The following is an 11,265-nucleotide window of genomic DNA, read 5'->3' on the forward strand; positions in this document are numbered from 1 at the left end:
GACAGCCTTCTTAAGTAGTCTTGCCTTTCATTGGACACACCTGCCAAACTAATTAGCACAGGTGTCTGCAATTGATTACAGTGATATAAAGAGCCCTGACACACATCACCATCAATGAGTTTAACTGACAAACAAACAAATTCTTCCCTTATCACTCCTAAACACTTTTTGCATAATAATTTGGAACACAGTGTATTATGAATTTATTGTGTAAAAATAACAAAATAAATCACACTCACCTGCTGACCCCGTCCCGGATGGTCTGCACCACCATCAATGATGCCACCGTTCTACCAGTCACACAACTGCTGCAGCTTGTGATTGTTATGCCAAGTTTTTAACACTAAGATTCGGATACGGCTTTAAAGAAGGCAACCCTTTGCGATATAACGCAATTTTATTTATAATAGTTGATTTAAAAGGTAAAATACATAATTAAAGGAATAGTATGATATGATATTGCATACACTTTTGTATATGTTATAATACAAAGGTTAAGTACATATATACATATATATATATATATATATATATATATATATATATATATATATATATACTCACTTCGTCACCAAGGAGCTTTTAAACATCATCCGTCTGGAACATCAGAGAAGCAATTTCACCAAGACAGAGAGACCCCAGGAAGTCTTCACAACACTGCATGGGCAGGTACATACAACACTACACATCAGTGCAGGTATAACTTATGGCTTCTTCATCTAGGAGTTTATGAGCATCATCTGTCTAATTGACAGAGAACCCCTGAGAAGTCTACACAAGAAAGCTTCTGTCTGTATCATGATTCCAGTGACTTTTATAAGGTTTAGACAATGGAAGCATAAAGCTGGTTAATGTTTATAAGTATGATTCGTCGATAATACAGAATTGGCCAGGTTCTGTAATCTCGAGAAGTTTACCCATGAACATTGTTTTAGACAATAGATCTGTGTATTTCTCGTGGAACATAATGGTAAGTGTACACACATTATTTGAATCAGGATTTTGGTTACAATAACACTATTTGTTAAAGCAAATATCACAGTGGTCACTTGTGTACAAATCAGGATAATGAATCTTTGAAACACACAACTTCATAGACCATAGAACAATTAACATTGTCTTACTGCATTGACACCTAGCAAACACTTTGTGGATAGCATGCATCAAGGACAGTTCATGTGAAAGAACCTAGTTTCTCAGTATCAGAGTATATCAATATTATACTGCAGTATATTGCAATATTATAGTGCTTGGATTCAGACAACTATATTTGCAATACATTCCACACTTGGTCTAATGACCACACTTTATCAAATCATATAAACAATATGTTACAATATGTAGGCTATAAGATATCCATATTTTTATTAGCACTACAATCCACACTTGGATATCTTATAGCCACACATTATTTATACAAAGCACCCTATCCAAAGTGGATGGTTTTAGCGGATGATTGACATAAAAATAATAATGGAAGTGTACACTGTGTACAACAACACAAAGCAATGCATGAACAAATTATAGCAAAAAATAAATCAGCTGGCCTAATACTCAAAGTCTTCATGGTAATCATCTCCTCTGCCAAAAAGCTTTCCCCAATGCAGTTCACACAGGCACAACATGGATTGAAGTTCTGGGTCACAACTTCTCCTTCTGTATCGCCATCTTGAGTAGCTACCCCTATAAGCTTTGTCCATAACTGTAAAGGGGGTCGGTACTGCCACCAAGTCTCAAATATATTGATAGCAGTGGTAACCTTTGTCATGCAAAAATGGCTAGTGTTCATCATTTGAGCTAAGTAAATCCATAGATTCTGTTTGGTTTTCCATGACGCCACATTTTCCATGGTTGGTCTCTCGATTTTCGGTCTGAAGATCGCTTGGGTCATCATTTCCAGATTTTGATCTAAAGGGAAAACACATATTATTCTCTGCACAAAATCCCGGTCAGTTGGGACGTGTTCCCCTTTCTTTTGCCCGGGTTTCATAACTGTCAACACATTGTCTGCTCCTTGAACAATTACCTCAGCAGGTTCTGGAGGACCTTTGTCACCCAGTTGTTTCACCCAGATTTTTGCACCATCATTGATAGGATGTGAGGATCCAAATCCTTCACCTCCTCTGACCTTCACAACTGCAGGGGTCCTTACTCTGACCACCTTCGTTTTAGAAATAGACAGTACTAGTAAATGAGTTATCTTATCTCTCTTCTGTATTATCATGACCTTTTCTTCATAATTCATTAAAAGTACCTTAATTTCTTCCTGATAATCCTGGTCTATCACTCCTCCCATTACCTGAATACCCTTTAAGGCCAAGCCTGACCTTGAGGTTATAAGACTTAAGCCCCCGTCTCACATAGCGATCTCGCTAGCGAGATCGCTGCTGTGTCACGGTTTTGGTGACTCACCAGCGACCTCACCAGCGATGTCGCTATGTGTGACACTTTGCAACGATCAGGCCCCTGCTGTGAGGTCGCTGATCGCTGCAAAGTGTCCTGGACCATTTTTTGGTCGTTGGCCTCCCGCTGGCCAGCACACATCGCTGTGTGTGACCAGCGGGACCAACGATCTGGCTGGTAACCATGGTAAATATCGGGTTACTAGGGGCACGCGCGCACTTAGTAACCCGCTGTTTACCATGGATACCACTCTGCTACGGTGCGCGGAGGCTCCCGTGCACCGTAGCAGAGTGGTATCCATGGTAAACAGCGGGTTACTAGGGGCACACGCGCACTTAGTAACCCGATGTTTACCATAGTTACCAGCCTGCTCCTGCTTAAGCAGCAGGCTGGTAACGGGAGCAGGACATCGTGGAACGATTCTTTCCACGATATCGCTGCTCCCCTGATCGCTGGTGAGCCTGCCTGTTTGACAGCTCACCAGCGATGTATTAGCGATGCAGCAACGATCCCTGACAGGTCGTATCGTTGTCGGGATCGCTGCTGCATCGCTTAGTGTGACGGGGCCTTAAGACCAAAACGCTCAGGTTGCATTTGCAAGCCTATAGCAGTCCTGATTTTCTTTACAGCTTCTTTGAAGTGACTTTCATTGTCACTTTGAATCTGTATTGGGATACAGTACAATACCATTGTTTCCAAAGTCTTAATAGTATTGTTAGCATTGGCCATTTTACAGGTACAAATCAACGTAAACCCAGAATGTGCATCCACAGCCATGCATACGCATCCTCCATCATGTAGAGGAGGGCCAATGTAGTCCATTTGCCAAATTTGCCCAGGAAGTTTTCCTACAGCTTTCTGGCCTCTCACCACATGAGGGATTGGTCACTGTTTTGAATGTTGACGCTTCATGACAGTTTCCTTTATGAAATCTAACCTGATGGGCACCCCTCTCGTCTGTGCCCATTGAGTCAGTCCAAGCAGCTCCTCAGTGGTGTCAGTCTTTTTACTGGATTCAGTGACTGATATTTTGGACTGTTCGTCTGCTACTGAGTTGAAGAGTCTTTCCAGGGTATCTGAAGCACAAATAGCATCAACATGAAACACAGTCACTTTAATCATTTGCACAGTTGCCCAGATATCTTGCCACAACTCTTTTCCCCATACTTCTTTGCTATGTATACTTGTAGTCTGATAGCCCACTGCGTTCCACACATGGTTGTTGCCTTGGTAACTAGCTGACCCTTCTGTAAACCACACTTGTTTCCTCTGCTCAGGAATCAATTGTTCTAAGGGTATCTCCTGCTCCTGAAGTCCCACAGAGACTTTGCTTAACTTCTCATGCAATGTGGAGATTCCACTAACTCCTGGTTTTGCTCTGTCCTGAATTGCCTCAATTTGCTTTCCTCCTAATTCTGTAGTTATAACCTTTCACTCACTGAATTGTTTTGGAGTTCCCTTAATCAAACTGGCCTCCGCCCCTGTATCTACCAACATATGTGGGGCGTGGCCAGCATGTCAGTCACTTTTATCTGTCTCCCTCCATCGATCCTCCATTTCAGATGAAGACATCTTATTAGGAGAAAATGATGCCCCCTTCTGTTGGGCTTTGAATTCCTGTATCAAGGATTTAACTTCATCATAAAGATCCTCAAACCCCGGTGCTGTGGGCTTTGCTGGCGACGAGGAGGGAGTGAGTCCTCTCTCTCCCCATGTCCTGCCCGGCCCCTGCTGTGGGGATTCAGAATCTTTTACTGTAACCTTTCTATTATGTGAAACCCCTGACTTTTTATTAAGTCCTCTCTTTAGATACAATTTCCACATCTCGTCAGTACCAATCCCGTCGATTTTATCCCTGTGGACACCATCCTTTATCAGGGCCATAAACATATCTTTCCGGGTAATGCGGGATCTAGGATTGTAGTTACTTTTGACATTGTCACGCTGCTCTTCAGAGGGAAAATTACCCTTTTGTTTGGGACCCCAATCTCTCAGATCCCCTAACTGTCTAATTGCCTCCAATGTATTGGCGATAGTTTTCCCAGTCTGATTGATCATTAGTGTCATCATGATATGCTTATAGCCTGGAGGGGCATTTCTAATGATACGATTTCTAATAGATACACTTACAATAACTTGCATGTAATCGTCATATGTATTTGCTGAAATAGCATTTTTCATGACCTCCTCCTTCAATCTCTGAGCACAATCTTTCAATGTAAACCATGGTTTTTCATTTGGTGGCCAATCTGCCTCTGATGGGTATTTATGCTGCAATGCCATGGCCACAACATCAAGCATACTACACATCACATGTGGCTGCTGAATTGTCAAGGTACGGAAGGCCTCCTTCACTACAGGTTCATGACTGAGTTGGACAAATTTTGAGCCATCCACAGCATCCACCTGCACTCCATGAGCCCCCATCTCCCATAACCTGACAGCCCAAGCTACCAAAGATTCATCTGGCTTTTGAGAAAAACGATCATGAAGGTCATTAAGCTCCTGCTGACTGTAATCCTCTACTGCATTCTTATTCTGATTACCTGCAGCAGTCTCTACCATCCGTCTCCGATATATAGGATGAACTTTCACTGGGTTAAGAGGAGGATCAATTTCTCTCTTTCCATTGAAATATTCATCCTCAGTCTCTGGATCGGTGATGTTTTCGGAGTCAGTTGAATCCCATACATCCCCATCCCACTGATCAGGGCTCCACTCTATCCCTGCTTTGGCTATGGCCAAAGCTACTTTCTTTTTATTAACCTTCCCTCGCCTCCTTTTGTATTTATACTGCGCTACACATACAGCAGCCTTTTCTGCAACATGCTGATATCCATCACATCTGTCCATTAATAACGTATTCTGACACTGTGCTATAACCAATGCATTCTGGGCCTCGCACAACTGTCTTTCCAATTCCTGAACTTTTGTTAATATACGTATTCTTTCCTCATGCTGTTTTCTATATGCATACAGCAGGATCCATCCACGCCTGCCAACAGCGCCCAACTCTTTACCTTTTTCTACTTTCACTTTCTGCAAGCATGAAACCACATCATCAGGTTCAGCATCATTCAAACATTTGTCCCACGCTTCACTCAAACCAGCACTGTGGGACCATTTAGTTGCCAAAATATAATAGGGAGTCTGTTCCCAACCTGGAATCTCAACAGACTCACTTACACGTACCTTTCTCTTAAAGAAAGGCATGTTTTACGCAATATAACAATATCACTCTATCAAACCTTATCACACAGAGTCCTTATCAATTCAAGATGATTGTAATTTTTAACAAAAAAGAACTTCTGAGCCTTCTGCGTATCCTGCCGACTACGCCAAATGTTTTATATCGCAAAGGGTTGCCTTCTTTAAAGCCGTATCCGAACCTTAGTGTTAAAAACTTGGCAATACAGTGATGCATTCAGTTCAAGTAACCTGACCGCTGCAGCCTATCACAAGCTGCAGTGCTCCTGTGTCAGGTAGAACGGTGACATCATTGATGCTGGTGCAGATCACAGATCAATCTGTCCCGGCTCCGTGAGTCCATGTGTCACTTCCGGTGCGCAGCATTTTCATTATTTTGGACAACTCCTTCAACCCTTCACCCCAGGGCGATTTTCAGCTTTCATTTTTTCCTCCTCTTCTTCCAGAAGACATGCGTTTTTATTCTTCCATCAATATGGCGGTATGAGGGCTTGTTGTACGTGGGACGAGTTGTACTTTTTAATAACACCATATAAATATGACGTCATAATGAATGTGAATGACATCATCAAAGCGCTGTGGAATATGTTTGGCGATATAAAAATAAAAATTATTATTGTTATTATCACCATCATATGACATCATCATCATCATCATCATATGACATCAAATGACATCATATTGAATTTGAATGACATCATAAAATCATTTACCATGTAGTGTACTGGAAAAATGAAAAAAAAATTTTTAAGTGCAGTGAAATTGCAAAAAAAAAAGTGCAATTCCACAATTGGTTTTTTTTCATTTCCCATGTTCACTATATGGTAAAACTGACCTGGCAATATGATTCTCCAGATCAGTATGAATACGCAGATACCAAACATGTCCAGTTTGTTTGTGTTGTTTGTATTGTTTTCATATTTTTAAAAACTTTTTTTTTTTTTTTTTTAACTTTTTACTGTTTTTAATAGTCTCCTTATGGATTGAATGCAGAAATCACGATCTCCTATGAATACAAGCCGCGGGCTGGCTTTCAGGCTTTCAAAGGAGGATTGTAATGATAGGCTCACAGCTTAGGCTCACGTTAAATGTATTTATTCACCAATATGGCACATGTGGCCCTTCACCCCCACCACACGGGGCCTTTCACAAACTAGTAATGGAGCTGAAATGCCAGATACGACCATATGTGAATACATGGATGTACTAAATACAAGTGCATCACATACACAGATGTACACAGATACATGGACATGACACATATACAAACATTAGACATGGACTTACCTACTCTGCAGATGATTGCACATGATGCATTTGGTGCAGCCTCCCATCCCCCAGGGCCCGGCTGCAGAGCTGTCTTGCTTTAAAGAGCTTGTCCACTACTATTGAGAATGCCATAGTCGATTTAAAAGGTGGAAATACGTTGTTTTTTTTTAAGTACCTTGTGTTGTGATTCTTGCCTGTGAGCAGTGCTACTCACCAGGCATCACGTGACCCCAGCAGCAGCCGGCTCTGACATCCGCTGATGTTACGTTAAGTTCATCCAGGCGTTACCCACTGACGCGCGCCCCCCTGATTGATGGGCTGTGGGCGGGGTTTCACCGCATATCACAGCCCAGCATCCACCACGCACTTTCCCAATGTGCCCACAGCACATTAATCAGATGCGCGTCAGTGGGTCATGGCCTGCTGCAGCTGGAACTTGACGCGACATCTGCGGATGTCAGAGCCGGCTGCAGCCGAGGGTCACATGATGCCTGGTGAGCGATGCAGCCAGAGGTGAAGAGGTGGGTCCTTCTCCCCAGGGCTGTGGAATCAGAGTTGTGGAGTCAGAGCCCATTTTGGTGGAGTCATAGCCCATTTTGGTGGAGTCGGAATCGGTATAAAATGTACCGACTCCGACTCCTAAAATATATAACAAATTGGGTACAGTAGTTCAATGCAGTTTGTGGGGAATATTTTTTCATAAGAATTTGGGAAAGTTATGAAATGTCCTATAAATGTCTGTCCTATTCCTGATCTAAGGGTCTAGACTTTTAGCTGAGATGAATCTGTGCTACAATAAATTCATCACTTAAACATGAGCCATGTATGGGGGAGTCGGTGTCATGGAAATTGAGGTGTTGGAGTTGGAGGTTTGGCTTACCGCCTCCACAGCCCTGCTTCTCCCGACTCCGGGCCACCGAATCATCTGGAGGTTCTGACCAAGAATGGTTGTTTTCAACTGTATCTGCGTTGACATTGTGGTGGGGGATGGAGAGGTCCGATGCTGTTTAATGCTGGGCCCCCCGTCTCATGAGCTCCATAGCGGCTGCATGGGCTGCCGCTATGGATGGTACCTCCCTGGGTTTTCAATTGTTCTTGGATGGTAGCCCTGATTCACAAAGGTCTTTCTGAGGCCACCAAGAAGTTTGTCTCTATCTGTAGGGTTGGACCATATCTGATTGTATCTGATGGCCGGACTGTAGACAATAGAGTTTATTGGATGAAAACTGTCCCATTTAAGGTATGATGGATGGTCAATTAGTTTCTGGTTTGGTGACGTCTCTATTCCATTGTTCTGTAGTTTGATGATGGTGTCCACAAGTTTAATTTCAGTCTAGATTGAGTGTTCAGTGTAACGGGTCTGGGAGGCGGAACCTCTGAGCAACTATACAAGGGGGCGGCCCTTGTAAGGAAGCGGGTGGCGCCCAGGGAAGACGGGCAGGTAGTCACAGCAAGTGACAGGGACAGTCTCTGGGTAAACGGGCAGGTGGTCACGGCAAGTGACCGGGACAGTCTCTGGGTAAACGGGTAGGTGGTCACGGCAAGTGACCGGGACAGTCTCTGGGAAAACGGGCAGGTGGTCACGGCAAATGACTGGGACAGTCTCTTGACAGGCGGGTGATCACGGCAAGTGACGGCAGAGCCTCGAGGTAGGCAAGCAGGCTGGTAGCAGGTGGACGCTCCCAGGTGAGCGGGCAAGAGTCTCTGGACAGGCAGGTGGTCACAGCACGTGACGGCAGGGCCTCCAGGTAGGCTAACAGGCAGGTAGCAGATGAGCGCTCCCAGGTGAGCGGGCAAGAGTCACTGGACAAGCAGGTGGTCACAGCACGTGACGGCGGAGCCTCCAGGTAGGCTAGCAGACAGGTAGCAGGTGAGCGCTCCCAGGTGAGCGGGCAAGAGTCTCTGGACAGGCTGGTGGTCACAGCACGTGACGGCGGAGCCTCCAGGTAGGCTAGCAGACAGGTAGCAGGTGAGCGCTCCCAGGTGAGCGGGCAAGAGTCTCTGGACAGGCTGGTGGTCACAGCACGTGACGGCGGAGCCTCCAGGTAGGCTAGCAGGCAGGTAGCAGATGTGCGCTCCCAGGTGAGCGGGCAGACGGATCCATAGACAGACTGGCAGGGCTGGTAGGCAGACTGTCGGACCACAGGAATAGAAGCAGGTTGACACGAGACAGGCAGGTATCAGACAGGAAACTGGCAGGAAACTGGCAGGTAACTGGCAGGTAACTGGCAGGTAACTGGAAACGGGACCTGAGGGCTGAAGCAGAGTGATGAACTGTGCTACAACATTGCTCGGGCACCTCCATTTTGGAGGAGGTGCCTTATATATGGTGAAGTCCTCCGGCCATTGGCCGGGGACTCCTTAGGACGGCGCGCACGGCCCCTTTAAGAGAGGGGGAGCGCGCGCGCGCCCTAAGCACTGTGGCCGGGAAGGAGCGCGCGCTGCTAGCAGAGCGGGAGGAAGACGCCGGGCACGGAGCGGAGAGGTGAGGGGAACAGCGTCCCTGCCTAGCAGGAGGCAGGGACGCCGACGCTACAGTACCCCCCCCTTTAGGCCCCCCCCTTTTTTAGGCCAGACAGAAATTTAGCAAGGATGAGAGGGGCATGGATGTTCTCCCGGGGCTCCCATGTTCTCTCCTCAGGACCAAACCCCTTCCAATCTACCAGAAAAAAAGTCTTTCCTCTTACCCTTTTGGTGGCCAGAATGTTCTCTACCTCAAACTCGTCTTCAGCAGAAACCGGAGCAGGAGGCGTACCTGTAGACTTGGAAAAAGAGTTAAGTACCACGGGTTTGAGGAGAGATAAATGGAAGGAGTTAGGGACCCGCAGGTTGGCCGGGAGTTTCAATTTATAGGCCACCGGGTTGATCTGTTTGATAACCTCCAGTGGGTCGATGAACCGAGGCCCTAACTTGTAGGAGGGAATCTTGAGCCGGACATACTTGGACGAGAGCCAGACTTTATCTCCAGGACGGAATTGTGGAGGATCCAAGCGTTTTTTGTCAGCGTGTTTTTTCATCCGCTCGGGCGACTGAAGGAGTGCGGATCGGGTACTCTCCCAAATGGAGGAAAATTCGCTAACGAGAGATTCCGCAGCCGGATTATCCACCGAGGTGGAGACGGGAAATGGGATCCGAGGATGCTGAACGAAGACTACAAAAAACGGGGATTTGGAGGAAGATTCGCTCTCGTGATTGTTGTAAGAGAATTCGGCCCATGGCAGGAGATCCACCCAGTCTGAATGATGGGCATTAACGAAGTGCCGGAGGTAACTAGTCAGGTTCTGATTGATCCGCTCCACTTGACCATTGGACTGTGGATGGTAAGCGGAGGAGAAGTCCAGGGTGACGTCTAGCAGTTTACATGTGGCTCTCCAGAAGCGTGAACTGAACCCCACGATCCGACACGATGTGGAGAGGCAGGCCATGAAGACGGAAGATGTGGCGGATAAAGTCTTTAGCCAGCTCGGGTGCAGACGGGAGGCCTGGCAGGGGAATGAAATGGGCCATTTTGGAAAAGCGGTCAGCGACCACCCAAATGACTGTACAGCCGGCAGAGACAGGGAGATCTGTTATGAAGTCCATAGCTATATGCTGCCAGGGGGCAGCAGGTACTGGAAGAGGAAGGAGGCGACCGGCTGGCAGGTGTCTCGGGACCTTGTTGCGGGCGCAGGACACACAGGCAGAAACAAAGTCTATTACGTCCTTGTGCAGGGTAGGCCACCAGTAGTGCCGGGTAATAAGCTGGAGGGTCTTTTTCTGACCGGCGTGGCCAGCTAGTTTAAACGAGTGACCCCAGTGTAGAATCCTCTCCCGATCAGGTACAGTGACGAACGTCTTACCGGGAGGGAGACGATTTAGACTCACGGGAGCCACCTGCATTACTCTGGCGGGATCGATGATATGTTTAGGTTCCTCCTCTAGATCAGACACCAGGAAGGATCGGGACAAGGCGTCCGCTTTGATGTTTTTGTCAGCCGGGCGAAAATGAAGAACAAAATCAAAGCGAGCAAAAAACAAGGAACAAGGACCACCGGGCTTGGCGCGGGTTAAGTCTCTGGGCACTCTGGAGGTAAGCCAAGTTCTTGTGGTCAGTGTAAATTATTACCGGGTGAAGAGCCCCCTCGAGCAGGTAACGCCACTCCTCCAAAGCCAGCTTAATGGCCAATAACTCTCGGTCTCCAATAGAATAGTTGCGCTCAGAAGAGGAGAAGAGTTTGGAGAAGAAGCCGCAAGTTACCATTCTCCCGGAAGACGATTTTTGGGTAAGTACCGCTCCGGCTCCAGAGGAGGAGGCGTCAACTTCCAGGAAGAACTGCTTGTTGCCGTCCGGGCGATGCAGCACCGGGGCGGAAGAGAAAGCCTGTTTTAAGGAAAGAAAGGCTTCCT

At 46.3% G+C, this 11,265-nt stretch overlaps 1 long non-coding RNA gene across 1 annotated transcript; it reads right to left on the minus strand.

Annotated features, from left to right (window-relative positions):
- Nucleotides 1-550: 550 nt before the first annotated feature.
- LOC141172752 (uncharacterized) lies at nt 551-7,396 on the minus strand. Its single transcript, XR_012252530.1, has 3 exons — nt 6,898-7,396; nt 3,341-3,479; nt 551-1,908 (listed from the first exon to the last, which is right to left on the minus strand). It is a non-coding gene; the product is annotated as an uncharacterized lncRNA (long non-coding RNA).
- Nucleotides 7,397-11,265: the final 3,869 nt, after the last annotated feature.

This window comes from Phyllobates terribilis, unplaced genomic scaffold, assembly GCF_046119375.1.
Source record: "Phyllobates terribilis strain yellow unplaced genomic scaffold, ASM4611937v1 Scaffold_12__6_contigs__length_324123572, whole genome shotgun sequence".
Taxonomy (NCBI): Eukaryota; Metazoa; Chordata; class Amphibia; order Anura; family Dendrobatidae; genus Phyllobates; species Phyllobates terribilis.